The sequence below is a fragment of the Cornus florida genome, unplaced genomic scaffold (assembly GCF_030987335.1).
Source record: "Cornus florida cultivar Cherokee Brave unplaced genomic scaffold, ASM3098733v1 CherokeeBrave_3.0.0_Hap2_Chr07, whole genome shotgun sequence".
NCBI classification, from domain to species: Eukaryota; Viridiplantae; Streptophyta; class Magnoliopsida; order Cornales; family Cornaceae; genus Cornus; species Cornus florida.
In genome coordinates this window covers 65241463-65267068 of record NW_026775577.1, presented here as the reverse complement: position 1 = coordinate 65267068, position 25606 = coordinate 65241463, and the positions used below count along the sequence as shown (strand labels likewise).

At 37.0% G+C, this 25606-nt stretch overlaps 1 non-coding gene across 1 annotated transcript; it reads left to right on the top strand.

The window, feature by feature from the left end:
* The first annotated feature begins 24018 nt into the window (after nucleotides 1-24018).
* On the top strand, nucleotides 24019-24124 carry LOC132267985 (small nucleolar RNA R71). Its single transcript, XR_009469150.1, has one exon. It is a non-coding gene; the product is annotated as a small nucleolar RNA R71 (small nucleolar RNA).
* Nucleotides 24125-25606: the final 1482 nt, after the last annotated feature.

The window sequence follows — 25606 nt, the reverse complement described above, 5'->3', positions numbered from 1 at the left end:
TCAGGACCATCCTTTTTCCTCTCTCCTTAGTTCATTTCTTATCCCATTTACACTTGCATGTCCACTGTGCACTGTTATTATCCCTTTTGTTATCTGATTAGCTTTTATCCCAGTGTCACCTTTTTAGGACCACAGTTAACTTAAAGTTTGGGGGGGTTATACCACCCACTTTGGATACTTGTGTCCCGGCCATTCTTTACTATAGTTGCACTGGTATACTCTTTCCTTTGTTCTCTTTGTACATTGAAGGCACTGTGCCATTTAAGTTTGGGGGTAATGGGTGTTAATTGTAGTGTTTGCTTTCAATTCAAAATTTTGAGCATGACTTGTGTATTTGAGGAATTTTCTATGATTGGTTCATAACTAGCTGTGATTTTGATCTTTTGAGGACTATATTGCTTAAAATTTAAAAATTGCTTGACTTGAGAGTCCAATACTCCTTGTATGCCTTGTGGATGCCACTTAGGAGTAAATTTTTTGAAAGATTGATATCTTGCTTGCACTGGTGGTCCACATTATCCTGATTTTGTGATTGTTTTGAGATTCATTCTAGGATTCTACACTAGCACAGGTGCACACTAACATTCATTTGTGGGGTACATGCTTTGTTGATTATTGAATTGGTTATATCCCAATTGAGCTAGTAGTGCATTGAAAGCTTTCACTCTTGATAAAGGTGGATAATAAACCCTTTTCATTGATAGTCGGGATTCTAGCCTCATCAAGCACTGAATTTCTCATGCCGAAAGGTGGAAGGCCCAAACTCAAGTTAAATAATTGAACTTAAAAAAAAAAAAATGTTGCAAAAACAATAAAAAGTGAGGACTTCTCCCAAAAGGTGAGAAGTGGGAAATGATTAGATGGAGGTTGTCTTGATTTGTAACCTAGTTGATTTGAGCTTAGAAGTCCTTAGGGGTGTTTGAACACCTAATGCCCTAAAGTCGTCCAGTTTGGGACTCATTGACCTAACGCTTGACCTCATGGATCGCTAAAAAGCTTAATAGATCAACACATTGCAGTATGCTTCCATCTTTGATCCTTAGGATTGATAAAAAAAAATAAAAATAAAAAATAAAAAAAAATCGAGTGAAAAGAATAAACGCACCTAGATCAATAAAGCTTTAATAAAAGGTCAATTCTTTGTCTTGATGATCGAAACTAGATTTATGTGCTAGTTTGAGGGTAAGGATGTGATCATTTCTTTAGTTGGCTTAGATAGCAACATATTTGATACTGGTCCACTCAAAAAGAATTCTAGAGTTGTTTTGATTTGCATGATCATTTTCTTGACGTGTGGAGGACCATACTTGTTTGGTTGATGTTGAAATTTTGGGAGATTGCTTGGAAATGGTTGAAAAATTGCATACTTGAGGTAGTTTTCTCCCAGTGCTTGTTTGCAATATTGGTGCCTCTTTTGTGAGAATGAGCTTAATGTTTGTGGGTATCATTTCTGGAAACCTCACGAGACTTCACTCATCCATTAGGGGTAACCTAGGGGTTTGAAAGGTTTGTTGCATATGCTAAATGCAATCGTATTCCCTACGAAAGTGGCGTTATCCATTTATTACTTTCTAGTTTATAGTTATATAGTTGTTCATTTCATTCATTTACTTTGTAGTTCATTGCTATCGGCTAGCAATATTTAAGTTTGGGGGTGTGATGAGCGCTGAAAAGTGCGCATTTAAACCCCTTAAGCTTAGGTATTCTAGAACCTTTATCTATCTTATTTTTTCATCTTAGACTAATTTTTTTGTTATTGCCCTTTTCAGGCATTTATCCCAAAAATAAGTTAATACAGCCAAATAAGAAATTAAAAGAAGCAATCTCAAGTTGAATGGAAGAAAGGAGCAAAGTGGAAGCAAAGTGTGGAAAAATAGCAAGTTCGATCGATCTCAACATTCCTTCGATCGATCAGAACAAGATCGATTTGGCCTCATCAAGATGGATCCAAGCAATTGTCCTTATCCAAAAGATCTCACCATCTTTGATTAATCCAACCTTTTTTAGATCGATAGAAATTATTCGATCTTATCCACACCTACCATCCCACCTACCACTTTTGTCTTTTTCCCAAAATATCTCAGAGATTTATCTTTGTTCAAAAAGGCGTCGCCAAGGATGCTCGATCTTTGTAGCATTCGATGGATCTCACTAATGTTCGATCAATCTCAGCACAGTTCGATTGATCGAATCTCCTCAAGTCCGAAATAAAACAAAGTCCAGCTCATTAAAAGATGGCTCGTGGTGCAATCATTGCAAGGGCCTTAGTGCACGAGTCCAGACCATTGGGTGTGACACTTGAGCCTCCTATAAAAGGATTTGTAGCCATTTTAAGAGCAACATTGAACATCTCAACATAACTTACACATCTCATATCTTGGAGAGGAGGCTAGAGACTAGAGAGTTTTTACACATCTTTGGGAGTTCTTCCATTCTTCTAGGGTTTCCATCAAGAAAGAGGTCATACCTACCATGGAGATAGCCCTTGAGGGTTGGATGACTACTTCAATGAGTGGCTAGACATCTACTTGGGGCTTGACTAGCCCCTAAGGTTGTTTCCTAGACCTAGTGTTTTGTATATTTTTGGGGATTTACTTGTAACAAATGTTTTGATCTTGGATTTATATATATATCTTGTGGTTTCTACTTGATGTGTATGGATTAATATTTTCAATTGATTATCTATTTCTAACCATATGTCTATGTATGCTAGAATGGATGATTCATGTGCTTTGCTCTAGATTTAGTGGAGTTTATGCATGTCTATGTGTATAGATGAAGTTAATCTAGAGATGATCAAAATATAGCGCTTAATTGAACACTCTAGTAATTTATTTGATGGTTCACACTTGTTTCTTGATGGATTGTGCCACACCTTTAGCTCACTCAATTTAATTTCCATGTCTTTAGTGTAGATGTAATGTAGTTACTTTAGATTCAGGGATAGGTGGACAATTTATTCTTGTTCCTTGGTGTTCCATACTCATGAATGCAAAGGGTGTATGTTTCTAGATAGTTGTGTATGTATAAATTGTGGTTTCATTGAATGGATTTTGGTCTCATTTGCTAGGTTGTGCTTTCTATTTGATTAGCTAGACATTCTATACTTATTTGCCATCTATGCCTAGTTTCAATTAATGTCAAACACATACACAAGTTATAATTCAATTTCCCCATTGATGTACAATTGCTAGTGTCTAATGAAGTCAAGCTTAATGGTGAGCTCTAGTACCCCAAGTCCTCTCCTCTATATCTTTTTCCCTACTTTCTAAATTGTTACCTTTTACTTGCTTTAATTTCAATTGCATTGTAGTTTAATTTAATCAACCAAACAAATCATCTTTTGATCACTTGACCTATTAACCCTATATATTATTTCCATTGCAAACACGCCCACAATCCCTTGGGACGATCCCTGCTCACCCTAGCTATATTTTTAGTTAGAGGTAGTAGTGACTTTTATAAATTTAAAACTTGGCCACATTGCATACTCACATTTTTAGCACATTTTTAGACGTTGGTGCCGCGACAACACCATATAAGATTAAAAGGAAGTTTTTAAAGAGATTTAGGCATTATTTTGGGATAAAATTAGCACATATATAGAAAATATATACATATATATATATAAATATAAAATCGAGAGGGATGGAGAGATTCATACATTTGTGATATGGAATCGAAGCCTTAAATGATGAAGATGATCAATATGGAGAGATTAGAGAGATTTGGGAGAGTATGGAGGCAAAAATGAGCAAAGGCATGAGGGTTTCAAGTGCGGCTCGAGGGTTTCTTTTTATTTTAAAGTACAGAGGTTTGAGCCCTAGGTTTAAGGCTCGAGCATGGCTGTTGAAAAGCCTAAAGTTAACGATGATGGAAGGCTCAAGCTTGAGGTATTGATGCTCGAGCCCCAAAGTCCAGGCTTAAGTATTGAGACAAATTTGTGGATTTTTCTCAATTTTTCAATTTTTATTTTCTTTTTCTATTTTATCTAAACCTAAACTACCTTAAACCTAAAATTAACCTAAAATAAACCTAAAACCTAGAAAAGAAAATAATTAAATCAAAAACTAAAATAACAAAATAAAAATCAAAATAAACTATGGTACAACATACAAATGCTAAGTTTAACGTTTATAGCTCGACATCATGCTAAGTTTAACGTCGATAGCTTGACGAAAACCTGACCTCTCTAGTCCAAGTAAATAGGATCATGAAGTTCTACTGCCACCACTGTGCTTCTTTGCACACTACCCTCTATATAGGGCTTTAGTCTCTGTCCATTGACCTTAGACAGTTGTCCAGTCTTGCAATCTTATATCTCAATTGCACCATAAGGTGTAACAGAAATAACCACATATGGACCTTCCCAACATGACTTCAGTTTGCCAGGAAAAAGTTTTAGTTATGTGTTAAACTCCCAAACTTTCTTCCTAGGCTCAAAAGTCTTACGTAAAATATGCTTGTCATGAAATACCTTAGTCTTTGATTTGTAAACCTTAGCACTCTCATAAGCATCATTACATAATTCTTTGAGCTCTGTTAGTTGAAGCTTCCTATTAGATCCAGTAGAGTTCTTATCAAAATTGAGCTTTTTTATGGCCAGAAAGCTCTGTGTTCTAATTCTACAAGAAGATGACACCCTTTACCATAAACAAGACGGTAAGGTGGCATACCAATCAGAGTCTTATAAGCTATTCAGTAAGCCTACAAAGCATCATTCAATCTTAAAGACCAATCTTTACGTTTTGGCTTAACTGTTTTCTCAAGAATTCTCTTAACTTCACGATTGGTTAATTCAACTTGGCCACTAGTTTGGGGATGATAGAGAGAATCAACTTTATAAGTGACGGAGTATCTTTGTGCCAAAGTACGAAAATATCTATTACAAAAATGAACACACCCATCACTAATGATAGCTCGTGGCATACCAAACTGACTAAAAATGTTCGTTTGAATGAACTCAATCATGACTGCATGATCAGCAGTTTTAGTAGCCACTGCTTCAACCTATTTAGACACATAATCAACAGCCACAAGAATATATTCATTTTGATTTGACTGAACAAAAGGACCTATGAAATCAATAACCCAAACATCAAAAACCTCAATAACTAAGATTGGAGTTAAGGGCATCATATTTTTCTATAAATTGATCCTAACTGCTGACATCTAAGGCATGACCTACAGAACAAATATGCATCCTGAAAGAGTGATGGCCAAAAGAAACCACATTAAAGAATTTTAGCTGCAGTTTTCTTTGCATTGAAATAACCTCCACAAGCTAAGCTATGATAGAAGGTTAGAATACTATGAAACTCACTTTCAAGAACACATCAATGAATGATTTGATTAGCATAATATTTGAAGAGCTAAGGATCTTCCTAATAGTACATCTTTATTTGAAAGAAGAATCGATCATTTTCCTACTTTGACCAAGACAAAGGAATTCTGCCTATTACGAGATAATTCACAATATCAGTAAACCAAGGCAAATTCAAATGAGAATTCCCAAACAGTAAGTGAAGTTGAGGTATTAGCAATCAGAATTCTAGAAAGATGGTCAGCTTTCACATTTTCTGACCCTTTCTTATCCCGGATTTTGTAATCAAACTCTTGAAGCAAAATGATCCATTGAATCAAACGGGGTTTAGTTTCCTTTTTGGAAAGAAGATGTTTCAAAGCAGAATGATCAGAATAGACTATGACTTTAGAACCCAACAGATATGATCTAAATTTGTCCAAAGTAAAGACAATTGCAAGTAACTCTTTTTCAGTAGTGGTATAATTCAATTATGCTTCTGAAAGAGTTTTACTCGCATAGTAGATAACATGAGGAAGCTTATCTACTCATTGTACTAAGACAATAACCATAGCATAATCAAAAATGTCACACATAATCTCAAATGGAAGAGTCCAATTTAGAGGATTTATGATAGGAGTTGAAGAAAACAGAGAGCGAAGCTTGTGGAAAGCTTCTAGGCATGATTCATCAAAGACATAAAGGAACATCCTTTGAAAGTAGATTACACAAAGGGAGAGAAATTTTGTTGAAATCTTTAATGAAGCGTTGATAAAACCCGGCGTGCCCAAGAAATGATCGCACTCCCCTTACGGAGGTATGAGGAGGCAATTTAGAGATCAAATCTATTTTAGCTTTATCAACTTCAATACCACTCTCTGAAATGATGTGTCCTAAAATGATCCCTTTTTGAACTATAAAATGGTTCTTCTCCAAACTAAGAATAAGATTGGTTTCCTTACAACGTTGAAGCACTAGGGACAGATTTTGGAGACAGTTCTCGAATGTGGATCCAAAATAGAGAAGTCATCCATAAAGACTTTGAGAAACTTTTCAACCATGTCTGAAAAGATAGATATTATACACCTCTGGAATGTTGCTAGCGCATTACACAATCCGAAAGGCATCCGTCTATATGCAAATGTACCGAATGGACAAGTGAAAGTAGTTTTCTCTTGATCTTTAGGATCAATGGCTACCTGATTATAGCTGGAATATTAGTCTAAAAAGCAATAATAGCTCTAGCCAGCCAATCGCTCTAGAATCTGATCAATGAATGAAAGTGGAAAATGATCTTTTCTAGTAGCGGAGTTAAGTTTCCGGTAATCAATACACACACGCCATCCAGAGGTGGTGCGCTGTGGAACTAATTCTCCCTCAAAATTCTCAACGACTATAATACCTGTCTTTTTAGGTACTACCGAGTAAGACTCACCCACTTGCTATCTGAGATGGGGTAGATTATTTCAGCATCTAGCAACTTCACAACTTCCTTCAAAACCACCTCCTTCATATTAGGATTCAATCTTCATTGGAGCTCCCGAGATGTTTGGGAATCCTCCTCCAAATGAATCTGATACATGCAAATGGTGGGACTAATTCCTTTTAAATCAGCCACACTCCACCCAATGGCCTTTTTATTTTTCTCAAGAACATTTAAGAGACTACTTTCTTGGGAACTTGTAAGATTGGAAGCAATGATCACTGGGAGGGTATCATTTAAACCCAAGAAAACATATTTGAGCTTGTCTGGAAGTGGCTTAAGCTCAAGCTTACGTGGAGACTTTAAGGAAGGAATAGGCGGAATACTAGAAAGTGGTGGAAGAGGCTCTAATCTAGATTTCTATGGGGGAAAATCTATGATAAGAGTGGAGTTAAGCAAATAATTCACTTTAGCTATCAAAGATTCGATATCCGAATTTTCATAATTGAAGTGATTCGGACAAGCCTCTAAAGGATCCTTGGATAAAATAGTTAGGAGTGATTTCTTAACCAACTCATCAATAACATCAAAGAAGAAGCATTCACTATTATCGTGGGGATGGTGAATAGCATTGAAGATGTTTACCTTGACTTTTATTGTGGCGACCCAAGTTTTTCAACCCGGTGCGTTAGTGATGAATTGAAAGGATGATCCGATAACGGATCCGAATGCGGGAGCGAAAACAGAAAACAAGACTCTCAGAAGTCAAAGTGACCTTCCATGAGGTCGTGGAACTTAATGAGAACTGACGTAGAAGCAAAAGATCAAAAATATGACAAATAAGCCCCAGGGGTAAAATGGTAATTTTCTAAAAATATAAATTCGGGTGCCACCGGGCACACCAATAAAAAGACAGTAAAAAAAAAAAATCAAGATAGACTCAAGAATCGCATGATTCAGAATCCGGACGAAGAAGAAACGGCAAAACAAGAAAAATGAGTAATAAAGCAAAAAGGGTAAACTAGTAATTATCCAGAAATATCTGGGTACAACCGAGCACACCGTTGGATAGACAACAAAAAATTAGTCAAGTTCAAAAAAGAGTTCTCTCAACTTGGAGTTCGGATGAGGGAGAAAGGTCAAAAACAAAATCGACGTCGTGGCGGCCCGACGAAGGCCATGACAGCTACTGTTGCTATCAGCCTACTGCTGCTGCAACTGAGAGCAAAAAGGGGCATTGAAACGGACTTTTTTGCAAAAACATAAAAACGAAACCCCCCCTCCCCAAAATTAAGTTTTCTACCTGACCTCGCGGACGAAAACAAAAAAAAATGCACTGTAAAATGCCGAGAATGCCCCTAGATAAATTAGGTCAAGCGAATCAAAATCTTTTCGAGCTGCTGCCAAAGGAAAGGAAATGGGGCGTCGGGAGGTTTTTAAATTGCCTAAATTAAAAATGTAACCTTAAAAAACACCCACAAGACCCCCGGAAGTTTCAGATCGGTTGACACATTTTTCAAAAAAAAGTCGATGAATAGTATCAAGTACTAAAATCTCAAGTTTTAAAGAAAATGGCATAAACCAGAAAAATGAACTTTGCGTGGGATTTCCGAGACCAAGACGATATTTTTTGAAAAAGCACAAAGAAGAAACCCCCCTTAAAATCACATTTTCTAAGTGACCATGTCAAGGCCATAATTTATTTTTAAAAAGAAATCTCCAAAATGCCCTCAAATCAGATTGTGCCGAAAAGTGTCAAAACAAATCATTAGAGTACTCATTTAGGGGAATATGACTCTAAACTTGAAAACGATCATACACGCAAATGTAAAAAGACATTTAAGACACATCCCAAAGGTCCGCGGCCTCAAAATGTCCTAAATACAAAATTTGACCCTCAATGGCCAAAAATGCCTTAAAATGTAATAAATGAAACAAAGATGCAAAACCTAAAACAAAATGGTGTTTGGCCCTTGACCACACCTCATATATGATTAATAAGACCCTATGAAAGAAAAAGAATGGAATTTCCACACCCGATGCAAACATAGTGAAGTAAAGACTTAACATTTTCAATTATTTTCATAATAAACCTTGAAAACGAAAGTGCATAGAATACATATCTGATGCCATTGGCCTATGGCCTCTACTCGTACATGTCAAATACATTGAAAAGAGTGTACTTATGTATAGTTTATATATATAAAATCAAAGATACAAGTTTTGATATATAAGGTTACAAAATGACATTTCATGCTAACATTTGCATGAAATGGAAATTTAAAAGCTACAAGTCATCCAAGGAATGATGAGCATCACGAACCAAGTCTTCATACCTGAAAATATCCCCAGTAACTTTGGGGTGAGTAACATAAAGCTACTCATAGGAAATGAGTATGCATAAACCTAGCATTTTACAATAATATCGCCTTAAGGTGAAACATGTTAAAGGGGCTCATACCACCTAACGTCTATGTCAAAATGAGACTCAGGGAGCATCCTAAGCTACCTTAGAGCATTTCTAGCATAAACTACAATATTTATGCAATTAAACAATATAGGAGCATACTATATAACGCAACAAGACATAGGTTCTCAAAAGTATCAACTTGCAATCTAAGATTCGAAAACAACTGAAGTAGGTCATGCCACCTAGCGTCTATGGTCCAAATGAGTCTAAGGAATCATCCTAAGCTACATTAGAACAATAAAACATAAGTTATGATATCGATGCAATTTAACCAACATTGGAACTTCCAATACAACGCATAAAGCATGATTTCTCAAAGTTAACATCTTGAAACTCAAAATGGGAAATCAATTAAGGAACAACAAGTTACGATATCATCTAATTATTAACTTGAAATGAAATGCGAAATCAAACAAGGTGGATACTTGGACATCACGCTGGATCAAACCGACACCATAGTTACTTTAAGGTTACTAGCCCATGGGTAACCTCCCTATGTGCGTACTAGACTATAGAGGGACAATCCCCTGTACTAGAACCATGTCCTAGCCGTAGTTAAACAACGACATCCCCAAGTTTCCAAAATCAACAAGTTATGCAACAACGTATATATCAACATGTATATACAAGATAATCAACTATCTACCATGCACAATCAAATTTGGAAACACATACAATACATGCACTAAGTCCACAACTACTATGGCATGACAAATGTCGAATCTTTAGTGTACGATTCGTTACACGCTATGGCAATATATTTCGACATTGAAAATATAAACTCATGAATCTAATACAAATCCAAAATTATGATTTAAACATATAACCAATGTCAAACACATGATTAAATCATTAACGCTATAGAAACAGAAATTAATTAAATAAACTAATTAATTTTTTTAAGTTTCAAATCTCAATCAAATGACCCCTGTAGACACTAAAATTTTAGTGGACTTTGATTTGGACAAATGGACCCATTAAATATGGGCCTAATGTTTAATTAAGTTATTTAATTGGCCCAAGTTTGGTCCACTTAAATTATTTAATCAAGCCCAGTCCAGATGGTTAAATAAAAAGAATAATTATTTCTAATAAAATATATTTGAAATAATGATTTTTAAGGATAATTATCATAATATATCCGGCCCGGCCCAGTTATGATATTTTCCTTATCAGAGAGGACACATGTCATCATCCTATGGATCCAAGAAGCCTATAAATAGAGGCCTGGAGGAAGGGAGAAGGGGGACACAAAGTCAGAATTCAGAAATCTAGAATTCCAGAGAGAAATACAGAAACTCTCATCCCTAACATCCAAATCCAAAAGCGAAGAACACCAAGCACATCAAATCGTGCCATTCTTCATCAAATCCCATGGTGATCAACAACAAGCACATCCAACGACGTGCCGTTCTTCATCAAATTCCACGGTGATTAAAGAACAAGCTCGTGCAGCCCTTGGATCCAACCAACAACAAAAAAGGAGATAGAAATAGATGACCATTCTTTTTTGTAAAAGATATTACAAAGGATTGTACTCCAAATATTTCTGATTTAATAAATTATTATTTTGCCCATATTTTGTCTTTATTGCAGAGTACAAGATTTGTGTGTACAAATTTCTGGCACGCTCGGTGGGACATCCTTTGCCTCTCATCTCTTTCTCCTATCAGCAAGTTTCTTCTCTATCCGACTCTATGGCTCCCTAAGACTCAAACAGACAAGAAAGCCCAAAAGAACATCGCTACCACAAAGGTCGACGCCAAAGCCACCATGAAAAGTGGCACGAAGGCCAAATCAAGTGATGGAAGTACCTTGGTGGGCCCTGTGACACGTAGCAAGTCCTAAGTGATTGCTTTATCCAAACATCAGCAAGACTTGGTGAAAACCAATCCTGTAAAGTCGGCAAACGTGAAAACCCAACATGTCAAGAACCCTGACGTTGTTCTAGAGGAGATTCTGCCACCAGCAGATTCACCTCATTCCATCCATGATGCTCGCTCTAGTGTCGGTTCACCCCCAGAGTCACCATGTCAGACTTCAGAGTATTCAATCACTTCAAGAAACGTTGACTCTCAAGGCCTATCATACTCAGATGTGGTCGCTGCTATGATGACTGGAGCTGCCACGGTGGAGGAATAACTAGCAACTATGTCTCGTGCCATTGAGAACCTCACAAAGGCTGTTGAAGAGAAGGACTTACAAATCACTACGCTAATGAACAAATTGGAAGTTCAGACCTTTGGTGAATCACCAGTATAATCTGGGCATCCTACATCTTCCACAGCAGCACCAATTGGGAATCGTGCAACTTTCACACCACCACCGTCTAGGAATCCTACATCTTCCATAGCAATGCCGACGGAGAATCTTAATTCTACCGCACAAGGTACCCGCATGGAGGACCCCAAACAGACGCCGGTGATAGAACAGGTGGCTAGTCAAAACCAGATGCCGGTGACAGAACAGGCAGCTAGTCAAACCAATCATGCTTCTTCAGTCTCTTCATTATCTGTCGCACAATTGTAAGATATGATAACGAATACAATCTGAGCCCAATATGGAGGCATCTCACAGAGCACTCTCATGTACTCAAAGCCCTATATAAGGAGAATCGACAGTATGAAGATGCATGTAGGATACCAACCTCCGAAGATTTAGCAACTTGACTGAAAAGGTTACCCCAAGCAACACATTGCCCATTTTGTCGAGACTTGTAACTATGCTGGAACAGAGGGGGACTTACTAGTTAAACAGTTTGTCCGCTCCCTTAAAGGAAACGCGTTCGAGTGGTACACTTACCTAAAGTTAGAGTCAATTGATAGTTGGGACCAAATGGAACGAGAATTCTTGAAATGGTTCTATAGCACTCGTCGTACTGTTAGTATGATAGAGTTGACTAACACAAAGTAATGGAAGGATGAGCCTGAAATCGACTACATTAATTGGTGGAGAGCACTCAGTCTTGACTGTAAGGACCAATTGTCAGATATCTCTGCTGTGGAGATGTGTATGCAGGGAATGCATTGGGGCCTTTTTTACATTCTGCAAGGTATAAAACCTCGCACATTTGAAGAATTGGCAACACGTGCCCATAACATGGAGATCAGTATGAAATCCCATGAAGGAAAAAGTCCCGTGGCCATAGAACCACGCAAGGATAAGAAAGATTAGAAGAAGGGCGATAAGTTATCAAAGACCGCTACTAAAGATTCCATGGCTATCTCAACCACCCAGTCAAGATATCTGTTAAAGATGATAAGAAGGATGATAAAAAGCCTAGCCAGTTTTAAGAGAGGGAAAGATAGCGTCCTACGCTAAGGGAGTTAGAGAAGAAGGAATACCCCTTCCCCGATTCTGATGTCCCTGGCATCTTGGAATGTTTACTCGAAAGTAAAGTTATAGAACTCCCTAAATGCAAATGCCCTCAAGAGATGGGATGTGTCAACGATCCAAAATACTGCAAATATCATCGTATTGTTAGTCATCCAATTGAGAAGTTTTTTTTCTTCAAGGAGGTGGTGATGAATCTGGCAAAACAAGGAAAAATCTTGTTGGACACGGACGAAGTTGTAACTTCAAATCATACTACTACTACTGTGACAACCTCTGTCGTGGGGAGTGCTCGTTCTCAACCTTCAACTTCTGAGATGTATTGTACAACCATCCAGTTTGGCTCATTGGAACCAATCCCCATCTCTCTTGGCAAAAGGAGTGCACTTGACATTTTAACCTTTGGAAGGGTCTTTCCTTAGGATGATAAAGAAGGATGGACTTTGGTGACAAGAAAGAAACCACAGAAGCAGCAAGCTGACATTTTTCAGACTAGTTATTCTGACAGGGGGCAAAGGAAGAAGAAACTTTAATATCGCCATAAGCAGTTTGGCCATAACAAAAAATGGTTCAAGAAGACACAGTCAACCAAACACGCCTCTATAAGCCAAAGGATCCAGAAGCTTATTACTTTGCAAGAGTTTTTTACAAAAGGATATCTAGATGACGAAGTTGTGACAGCTTATATGGTTTCAATTAAAACGGGCCTTGATGGTGATAATAGCAAGGATCAAGATGAGGCCCAGACCGTGAAGAATCATGCAAAGGACTCTACCATCATTGAAAAGTCCGATGATGATGAAGTAGTCAGAGGTACGCTGGATTCATGTTATGCACCAATTATTTTCACTGACGAAGATCTTCAGTTGTGTTCGAAGCCACATAATTGTCCTCTTTTCATTTTCGGTTACATAAAGGAACAAAGAGTTACTCGAATTCTTGTTGATGGTGGATTAGCAGTGAATCTCATGCCAAAATTTACGATGAAAAATCTCGGCATCACAGTCGACGAGTTATCTCGTAGCCATCTTATTGTTCAAGGTTTTAACCAAGGAGGAAAGAGAGCTATTGGCATGATTCGAGCAAAACTAATTATTAGCGAGCTCCAAGCTGAAACCTTATTCCATGTTATTGATGCCAAGACATCCTATAATTTGTTCTTAGGAAGGCCTTGGATACATAGTAATGGTGTCATTCCATCGACTCTTCATCAGTGCTTCAAATTCTATAAGAATGGCGTACAAACAGTTGTGGCGGACCATAAACCATTTACAGAAGCAGAATCTCATTTTGCCGATGCCAAGTTCTATATCGATCCTGATACACCTTCGGAAGTGCCCATCCCAAGCCATCCATCTACATAAGAGGTTCAATCTACAAAAACAAAAGAAGCGTTAAGTGATCTATTAGATGTTTCAGTGACAGACATTGTAAAGGTAGCTAAAATAAGAGGGGTCTCGATAAAAGCACATCAGATGAAACCTATTTTAAAGTATGTTCCAAAATCTCAACGACAAGAAGGGTAGTTACCTGTCATTGAGATACTTGAAACCAAGGAATTTAAATTGAAGATGACACAAACCAAAGAGAAAGAAGACATGCAAAAGCTGAAAGGAGAGTTAACTCTTCCTCTCACCAAGATTCAAAAGTCTTCGCCTTCCAAGCCTCCGTTAAAAGGGTTCATGCGGCCTTCTCAATCTCTGGTCAATCATGGATCACTTCTAAAATAAAGGACTGATGAAGGATTTGATCTTAAAGCATACCAACTCATGGCTAAGTCGGGGTATGATTTTACAAATCCTGCAAACCTTGGAAAACTAAATTCAGAGGTCACTGGTGAGAAAATGCATGGCCTCAATGAGACACAGAAGAAGTTGAAAGATCAAAGGCATAAAATCATTCCACCCAAGTCTGGTATCGGTTTTGTACCTTCTGAGCCACTTGGAATTTACATCACAAAAAAAGATAAGAAGTTAAACACTTTTTACATTGGGTTTGAAGAAGTTGAGGGTGAACAAGATCAACAGACTATAAATTAAAAATCGGTCATCGACCGTATTGGAGCTCCATGTGATCGAATATCTGTATTTAACAGGTTGTCAAGCCAAGAATCAAAATGTTTCAATGTTATTGAATGTTATATTGATGACTTGGTGGTTAAGACGAAAGAATGAAGGGATCATTTACAGGATCTACGTACAGTTTTTGATCACCTCCGAAAATTTCAACTCAAGATGAATCCTCTTAAATGTGCATTTGGTGTGACTTCAGGGAAATTCCTGGGATACGTTGTACGTCATCGTGGTATTGAGATTGATCCTAATAAAGTGGAAGCCATTCAAAAGATGCCGCCACCAAAGAATTTACACGAGCTTCGAATTTTACAAGGTCAACTTGCGTTCATTCGTAGGTTCATCTCAAATTTGGCTGGTCGTTGTCAGCCTTTTAACCGACTCATGAAGAAAGATGCCCCATTCATCTGGGACCAATCTTGCCAAAATGCTTTTGATAGCATTAAAAAGTACCTTCTCAATTCTCCGGTATTGGGAGCATCTGTACTTGGAAAACCACTCATACTTTATATTGCTGCGCAAGAAGAGTCGCTTGGTGCCCTACTTGCTCAGAATAATGAAGAACATAAAGAGAAAGACTTGTATTACTTAAGTTATAGGCTCACCCCGACGAAATGAAATTATCCTTCGATTGAAAAAACATGTCTTGCACTTGTTTTTGCCTCTAAGAAATTGAGGCATTATTTCTTGGCTTATACGATACATCTTATTGTAAGAGTTGATTCTCTCAAATATGTCATGTCTAAACCGGTCCTTTCCGGATGCTTGGCGAGATGGTCAATTTTGTTCAATAAATTTGAAATTGTTTATGTGCCATGAAAAGCAGTGAAAGGACAAGTCCTGGCAGATTTCTTAGCTGACCATCCTATTCCAGCCGATTGGGAAATTTCTGAAGATTTTCCTGATGAAGAAGTCTTCTTTGTGGACATCCTCCCACCATGGATGATGTTTTTCGATAGGGCAGCACGGTCAGACGGGGCTGGAGCAGGTGTAGTTTTTGTGTTTCCAAAAAGACATATTATTCCATACTCTTTTGCACTCGCTGAAAACTGCTCAAATAATGTAGCTGAATATCAAGCCTTGATTATCGGCCTTCAAATGACAAATGAGATGAAGATCATGGATCTCGAAATATATGGAGACTCTACGTTGGTGATTAACCAACGTCTTAAAGAATATGAAGTTAAGAAAGATGATCTAGTGCCGTACCATCGTTATGCCTCTCATTTGTTGGAACGATTTGATAGCGTCATGCTAGAACACATTCTGAGGAAAGAAAATCGGATAGCTGATGCTTTGGCAAATTTAGCTACAACATTGGCGTTAACTGTTGAGGACTTGGTTGATGTTCCTGTATGTCAACGATGGGTCTTACCACAAGTCTTGGAAGATAAATTTGAAAAAAGTAATTTGGTTTCTTGTTGGATACAAGAGGAAGAAAACTGGAGACTCCCTATCATTGATTATCTGGAACATGGAAAGCTTCCCGAAGATCAACGCCACAAGACTGAAATACGAAGACGAGCACCTCGATTCATCTATTACAATGATACGTTATATAGGCATTCATATGAGGGCCTTTTCCATCGCTGCCTCGCAAATGATGAAGCCACCCATGCAATGAAGGAAACACATTCTGGGATTTGTGGAGTCCATCAGTCTGGACCAAAACTTCACTTTCGTGTCAAAAGAATAGGTTATTATTAGCCCACTATGGTCAAGGACTGCATGGAGTATGCGAAAAGGTGTCAAGCCTGTCAGTTCTATGCTAACTTCATACACCAACCACTGGAACCATTACACCCTACTGTGTCGTCATGGCCATTTGATGCATGGGGATTAGATGTAGTTAGTCCTCTAGACAACTTCAAAGGGCCACTTATATATCTTGGCTGCCACTGATTATTTTTCTAAATGGGCGAAAGCTGCACCCTTTAAACATGTGAAAAAAGAAACAGTGGTTGATTTCATCAAGTCTAACATTATCTATCGATATGGTGTCCCTCGATACATTATCATTGATAATGGGACGAATTTCAAAAAATAGTTGGGTAACTAACCTTTGTGAGAAGTTTGGTTTCAAACAACGTAAGTCCTCCATGTACAATGCCCCTGCCAATGGTCTCGCTGAAGCATTCAATAAAACTCTTTGTGAGTTATTGAAGAAAGCAGTCAACCAGACAAAGAGATATTGGCATGAGCGAATGGAAGAAGCATTGTGGGCATACTGCACTACGCATCGTACACCTACTCAAGCAACTCCGTATTCTCTGGTCTATGACGTAGAAACGGTTCTTCCATTGGAACAACAGATCCCTTCGTTAAGGATTGCCATACAAGAAGGTCTTATAAGTGAAGAAAATGCCATCTTACATCTTCAATAACTGGAAGCATTGGATGGAAAGAGATTAGAAGCTCAACAACAGATAGAGTGTTATCAAGCTCGACTTTCTAAAGCATTCAATAAGAAAGTTCGACCTCGGTCATTTCAAGTTCGAGACTTAGTATTAGCTGTACGTAGACCAATTGTTATGAATCGCAAGGGAAATAAATTTGTATCCAAATGGGATGGACCATATGTTGTTCGTGAAGTTTATATTAACGGCGCGTATCTCATTATTGATGAAGACGGAGTAAGAGTGGGGCCCATTAATGGCAAATTCCTAAAACGCTACTACCCATGAAGGATATGCTCCTGATCGTATGAGCTTAAACTACACTATGCTCCTAGCCCACATGAGCTAAAACTGTGTACGGCCAAAAAAAAAAAAAAAAAAAAAAAAAAATGACAACATACTCCTGGCCCGCAAGAGTATAAATCGTGAACGACGAAACCAATAAACAATTCACAAGAAAAATAAAATAAAAATAAAAATAAAATAAAATAAATTTGCTCGTCATGAGATATCAAAAGGACTAGTCATAATTAATCAACTTGGTTTACTGTCAAAATATTATTGTTGCTCGTCACAAATTTTTAACTTGGCTCACTATCAAGATGTTGTCACTCATCATGCGATATCAAAAGTGCTCTTCGCACCTTGTCAACTGGGCACACCACCAAAATGTAGATGCAAAGAAGAATTTTGGTCCGTCGTCATAGTTATAGCTACAAAAAGAATTTTGATCCGGTAAAATGTAACTGGGAAGAAATAAATTGGTTCGTCGCTAGACTGTAGTTACCTAGGAAAATTATGCTCATCGCTGAGGTATTGCTAAAAGAGAAATTTTGCTTGCCGCCAAGGCCTTGCTAAAAGAATCCGGTTCATCATCAAAGTGTTGTTGCAACAAAATTTTGAATCACCATTGAAGTGTCGTTGAACGGAAGAAAAAATTCTACTTGCCGCCAAGGTATTGCTGAAAAAGATCTTTGGCTTTCTGCTGAGGTGTTGAAGAAAATTTCACTTGCCGATAGAACCATGAAGAGTATTAGTGGCTGGGCCCTAACATTCAAGGAATGCTTCATCTTCATGGCGATCATATGAAAATAGGGAGGCAAATAGATCACCATATAGTTGTTGTTTTGATAGAAAATTTTCATTGATAAGGGAGACCGCTTAGCATATATAAATCTCGAATAAAAATTTCGCTCGCCGATAGAACCATGAAGAGTATTAGTGGCTGGGCCCTAACATTCAAGGAATGCTTCATCTTCATGGTAGTTATATGAAAATAGGGAGGTGAATAGATCACCATATAGTTGTTATTTTGATAGAAAATTTTCCTTGATAAGGAAGACCACCTAGCATATATAAAGCTCGAAGGAAAATGGATAGCTTGCCAATAGAACAATGAAGAGTATTAGTGGCTGGCCCAACATTTAAGGAATACTTCATCTTCATGACGATCATATGAAAATAGAGAGGCGAATAGAGCACCATATAGTTGTTGTTTGGATAGAAAGTCATGGAAACGCGCCAAGACATCTTCTAACCACTCCCAATATAGTTCGGTGTATGACAATTCAGCAGAAAGTTTATAGGGAATACTCCATGATATTTCCCTCACCTGAACAGTGACACCCAATAGTAAAAACTGGTTTTCTTCAACAACTCTCTCATAAAGTGAAGAATTTAGTATCAAGGCTTCAGAGACAATAAATTCTTCATTAATCTGATCAAGACTAAAGTTGGTTAGTTCGTATGTGGTCGTGCATGTCCAATGAGATGAATAATGTTCGTTGTCAGGATTAGGTATTTGAATATATCTTCAATTGACAAAATTCTCGTTGTCCGGATTAGGTATTTGAATATATCTTCAATTGACAAAATTCTCGTTGATGGAAATAGGAAAGGTCCTTTTGAATCCTGAAAAAAAAAAAAAAAAATTTGTCTCTTCCAGCAAGTGTGGGGAGAGAGAGAGGGGAAAAAAAAAATCCTCTAGGAAGTGTGGAGGAGAAAAAAAAAAAAAAAATTGTTTTCTCTTCCAGCAAGTGTGGAGAGGAAAAAAAAAATTAAATAAATAAATTTGTCTCTTCCAGCAAGTGTGGGAGAGGGAGAGAGGAAAAAAAAAAAAAAAATCTCTTCCAGGAAGCGTGGAGGGGGGGGGGGGGAATTTGTTTTCTCTTCTAGCAAGCGTGGAGAAAAAAAAAAAAAAAAAAATTTGTCTCTTCCAGCAAGTGTGGGAGAGAGGGAAAAAAAAAAAAAAAAAAAAATTCGTCCAGAAAGTGTGGAGGAGGAGGAAAAAAAAAAAAAATCTTCCAGGAAGCGTGAAAAAAAAAAAAAGAAAAAAGAAAAAAAAAGAAGAAAAGAAAGAACAGTCATATCTTTGTGTTCAAACAGATACCGCAATCCAACACAATCTTCATATGCTGCAATCTTACAAGTCCTTCAGAGCTGATTGAAATTGATGTCAAACCCAATGAGTTGGGTAATATATATAGGCAAGGGATTTGTATAAATTGGAAAGTAAAATTCCAATCCAAAGTGGGATTAGAAAGGCAAAAAAAAAAAAAAAAAAAAAAAAAAATAGAAGAAGGAAAGTTGGATACTTTAAGTCCCACTTGAAAGAGGAGACAAGTCTTGTTAAGCTTGGGACTCGAAGTGGGGGCAATTTGTAGACACTAAAATTTTAGTGGACTTTGATTTGGACAAATGAACCCATTAAATATGGCCCTAATGTTTAATTAAGTTATTTAATTAGCCCAAGTTTGGTCCACTTAAATTATTTAATTAAGCGCAGTCCAGATGGTTAAATAAAAAGAATAATTATTCCTACTAAAATATATTTGGAAAAATTATTTTTTAAGGATAATTATCATAATATATCCGGCCCGGCCCAGTTATGATATTTTCCTTATCAGAGAGGACACGTGTCATCATCCTATGGATCCAAGAAGCCTATAAATAGAGGCCTGGAGGAAGGGAGAAGGGGGACACAAAGTCAGAATTCAGAAATCTAGAATTCCAGAGAGAAATACAGAAACTCTCATACCCAACATCCAAATCCAAAAGCGAAGAACACCAAACACATCAAATTGTGCCGTTCTTCATCAAATCCCATGGTGATCAACAACAAGCAAATCCAACGACGTCCTGTTCTTCATCAAATTCCACGGTGATTCAAGAACAAGCTCGTGCAGCCCTTGGATCCAACCAACAACAAAAAGGAGATCGAATCAGAGGACCATTCTTTTTTGTAAAAGATATTACAAAGGATTGTACTCCAAATATTTCTGATTTAATAAATTATTATTTTGCCCATATTTTGTCTTTATTGCAGAGTACAAAATTTGTGTGTACAACCCCTAATTAACACATGTTAAACAACATTGCATGGTCATTACATACATCCATTCAAAATCTTAATTAGGCCAATGGAACAACAAAGTATAATTTAATTAAATCATGATAATTAAATCTTTAACATCTAAAACAACTTTAAATGGTCCCAAATTAATATATATGCTAGTAAACAAGTCCTAATCATTTCAAATATCAAGTTTAAAACTCAATTAAGCCAATGGAACCCTTAAATCGATTTTAATTAATTCTTTTAATTAAAAACTCTAGATTTTCATACTCATCCAATGCTCCAAAATTAAAGTATGTTAAAGAGCATGCCAGGACTTAATTTAATAGCCTATCACAAGTTAATTTCATGCAAGGTACAACCATAATAATTAAACTTTCACAAAAGAAAATTATTAAATAAAAGATGCAATCTTTATTCAAATAATCATAATTTAATATATGTTAACAAACATACCAAAGCCTAATTTACTAGCATGCCATAATTTAATTCTAAGTTGTATCATCATGAGAATTAAATCTTAAACATAGAAAATAATTAAATTAAATTTTAGATTTTGAACAAAAGCATACATACAAGTTGAAAAAGCATTAATAGCATGCAAGACAACAAAAGTAATAACCTATAACACCCCCTACCTCAATTTGAGATGAAAATCTTAAAAGCCACCAAAATGAAACCACTCCGAATCCGACGAAACTTCAGGGTTTTGTCAGGGACAACACGATGAATGATAAACTCCAAAAAGGACATGCCAAAATCCTAACTTAACCTCAAGTCCGAACTCAAAAAATGGCCAAAAACGGATTCTAATAAGGGGGAAAGATGCGCGTAGTCAAGACAAACATAAAACACAAAGGCACTACGACTTTTTAACAAAGGAAAGAAGCTTAAAAGAAGAGAGAGAAGGTGGCAGCCCCTTGGCTGCCATGGAATCCGACTAAGAGAGGGAGGAAGAAGGTGAAAAAGTGATTTTTCACTTTAAGGCATTCTATTTATAGTAAAACCCTAAAAGTGCCCCAAAAAGGCTCCGCTGGGTCCGAAAAAGTGGAATTTGAGCAGACGTGCTCAACTAGCAAAACTCTATGAATAAAAAAGAACTGAATTGAGAAAATATGAACAACAAAAGAAACGGCGTCAAAAATTGCATCCCGAGCCGAAAGATATACCCTGAACAAGTTCGGCGGCAACCGAGGCCAGAAATCCTAAAACTGGGGGAAAATGACCAAAGGATAATTCTAAGAGTACACGACTCAAAGAAAAGTGAAAATGAATCCCGTACGAGGATCCAAGCTTAAAACGAGGCATTTTTGCAATAACTTTCCTTAATTGTACAATGGCCCCTCCAAAAAGTAAAAACTGCATTAATGACTCAGAATGAAAATATCTTCCAAAAATATTTTCTTAAAAACCCCTGAAATAAAATAACTTTAAAAGAAATTTACGAAAAATACCCCAAGAAAAGAAAATGGTTCTGAAAACTATACATTCATGCCCCTATGGACACTAGGAGCAATCAGAGTACTTTTCTGCAAAAGTAAAGATACTTATATCATGGAAACCACTAAGAATGAGGATACGTGAAGTCAAAAACTAACTCCGAACACAAAAAGTGAGGTTGTACCAAAAAATGACAAACGGGGAAAAGACAAAATAGGGAAAAGGACGAAAAGTGAATAGTGTCAAAAAAAATGAAAAGGTGGAAATGACGCGGTCCTTAAAAGAAGTTGTCAATCCAAGGGAAAGAGTCTAGGAAACCATTCTCGAGCACTCGAGATAACACTAAGTGATGAGAAATTGAACTTAGAAAAGGAAAGATCAACAGAAAAAAAATATCTATGAAAATCTGAGACAATGGAAAGGAAGGAAAATGACCGGGTCATTACATTGATATTTCAAAAAGATAAATCCATGGCTCCAGTCCTACAGTTAATGCAAGTATTCACTGTTGCTAGAAAATGACACCCAAGAATAACTGGAATATACTTTTGGAATCGTGGACCGATTCTGTATCAAGCACTAAGAAATCGTCCAGAAAGAAGAACTTGTCCACTTTTATAAGTACATTTTCAACAATACCTCATGGTTGTCTGACAGAACCGTTAGCAAGTTGTAGAACAACCAACGTAGATTTTAACTTAACCAGACCTAACTTCTCATACACCGACTAAGCAATAAGATTAACACTTACTCCAAGATCAAGAAGTGCTCGCTCTATCACATTGTTTCCAATGATGTAAGAAATTATAGGAGCACCAGGATTTTAAACCTTAAGAGGAGTGTTATACTTAAGAATAACACTAACTTGCTCGGTGAGATAAATTTTCTTAGGAACTTGGCTTTTAGATTTCCTCTTAAGAGTGCACAAGTACATTGGAAATTTAGAGTAGGCGGGAATTTGTTTTATAGCATCAAGCAGAGGAAGATTGATTTTGACCTATTTAAAGACTTCCATCATATCTTGAATTTTCTCCCTTTGTTTACTAAAGTGGGAGGGTTCCTTGAGACGTTCAGGATAAGGCGCTCTTGGCTCGTAAACTGTCTCAAGATTAGGAGCAGATGAAGAAGTGATTCCACCTTTAACTCCTGTGGTGGATTGTGGAATAGAACTTGAGGAAACATCCTTGGGATGTGGATTATGAATGATAAGAACAATGGGAATCCTAAGCCTTTCTTTTTCTTCCTGTCCTTTTTTAACTTGATTATCAACCAGTTTCTCACTCTTCAATGTAGTGATAGCCTGAACTTGCTCATGATGAATACCTGAGGAATTGGTTTCATTAATCATGTAAGTTTGCCCTTTTGGGTTGACTATTGGCTGACTAGGCAGCTTTCTATCCTCTTTTCGAGATAAAGTACTCGCTATTTGCCCAACTTGTGCCTCTAGCTTTGCTATAGCTTGAGAATGAGAATTAAGAAGTTGGGTATTGGCTTTAAGATCAACAAGAGCATTGAGTACTTGATCCTCAAAAGCAGAATTTCCAGGAGGAGGTGGAAGATTAGGAGCTTGAGTAGGTTAATTCCTAAACTAAGGTGGACGGTAAATACCAGATTGGTTGAAAGAATTATTTTGTGGCATAGGATTAGATGAATTTTGATACTGTCCTTGAGATTGAGGAACAGTGGTTCCTTGACTTTGGTTATGCCATGATAAATTAGGATGATCTCTCCAGCTAGGATTATATGTAGAAAAATATGGATTGTACGCTGGTCTAGAGAATGCAGCATTCACTTACTCCTGTAAGATCTCAGATGATTGTCCTATCATAGGGCAAGTGTCAACAAAATGGGAAGGATTAGCACAAATTGAATAAACTTCCTTTGGCAAGGCAGTTTATGGATTGGCAAGGCAGTTTGTGGACTAGCAATAGAAGTAAAGCCAGATGATAGAATTTGATCGAATCTACGGTTCAAGGCTTCTATTTGAGCAGCTAATACACTAGATTTGTCTACCTCAAAGACTTTTTCAACTTTATGCATTCCAGGTGAAGACCTAAACCTAGAGGAAGACACATATTGCATTAAATTTTCACTTAGGGCCTTAAATAGTACCCAAGCGTCAGCTGGACTCTTACGCAGAAAAGCTCCATTACTAAAAACATCAACCATGTTTCTATAAGAATCAGAGAGACTATCATAGAAAATCTGTATTAAGTGTCATTGTGCAATATCATGATGTGGACACTTTCTTAGAAGATCATTATATCTCTCCCAAGCATCATGGAACTGTTCTCCCAGGATTTGGGAAAATGCCATGATTTCTCCTCTTATTTGACAGGTTTTACCTACTGTGTAGTACTTTTTTAAGAACTCTTGTTGCAACATCTCCCATGTAGATATGGAATTTGGACGAAGGGAATGCAACCAAGTTCTTGCTTTATCCTTAAGAGAGAATTGGAAAAGTTGTATCCTAAATGAATCATTGGTAAGAGTGGTTAACTTGGTAGTTGAACACAATTCCAAAAATACATCCAAGTGCATATAAGGATCCTCTGTTACATACCCATGGAAGGTAGGAAACATTTGGATCATAGCAGGCTTGATCTCAAAATGGGTTGCATTAGCGTCCGGAAATACAAAGCACGAAGGAGAAGCGTATGTGGTGGGAATAAAATGGTCCCTCAATTGTGGTTGTGGAGGAACAGGTGGAGCCTGTCCTCTATTACCATTGCTAATACCATTGCCATTATTATTACCACTACCCGGTGCATTACGATTATCAGCCATGTTGTCAGAGGAACTACCTATTGAATTCAAATGTCTTTTAAGTTTCCTAAACTGACTAAGAGTTCTCTCTATTTCTGGATCATGCACTAAGGTTTTTGATCGATTATTGCGAGTTAACATGCATTAATTCCACTAATCCTAAAAGTGAAAAAAATAAAATTTCCAAGTAAAAAGAAAATAGAAAAAACTCACAAAAGGTTTAATAAACCGAAGCTTCTTATCCCTTAAGTGTCTTTGTCCTCACTGCAACTTTCTTATACCTGAAAAGAAAAAGAATTAAGGTGAGATATCAGAAAGTCCGAAGACTGGTAAACTAAAAATAACTAATTAAAAACTAAACTAAAACAAATCTACCCGGCAACGGCGCCAAAAATTGATGTGTGTTTTAATTTATCAATAATAAAATACCACTCGCAATAGTACGATTCCGTGTAGGATAGTGCTATAAAGAGAGGTGTCAAACCCACAGGGAGATGAGATTTTATATTCAGTCTTCAATTTAGTTCTATTGGTTTACAGGTAACTGGTTAAAAAGTTTGCTTGGTTGTCACGATTAAAAACAAACTAAAATAAAAACAAAATATTAAACTAAGAAATTAGAGAGAGAAATCTTAGGGCTTTGACTTCACCACAATCATCATACTATGGTTAATTATATCAACTCTGGGAATTTAGCCAATTATGTTTTTAAATGAATTGAACTCAATAACATTCGTTCAATTCGGGTTTGAAAGAAAGTTGTTTTACAAAATTCAGTTAACTATAACCTATCTGCGGTTAGCATGGACTATCCACCTATCTACTCTAACTACTTTAACTACTTTGCAAACAATCCACCTTTCTTAAGCATAGATTATGAAAACATTCTTTTATAAAAAACATTAAAACACCATTATATGACCTCTATTCTCATGTCCGGCAGGGCTCCGCCAGATACCGTCCAATAAGATAGGTTGAGAATAGAAAATAAACAATTATATCTAAGACAAGGTAATAACAGTTTGTAATCTATTAAAGCATGAAAAACA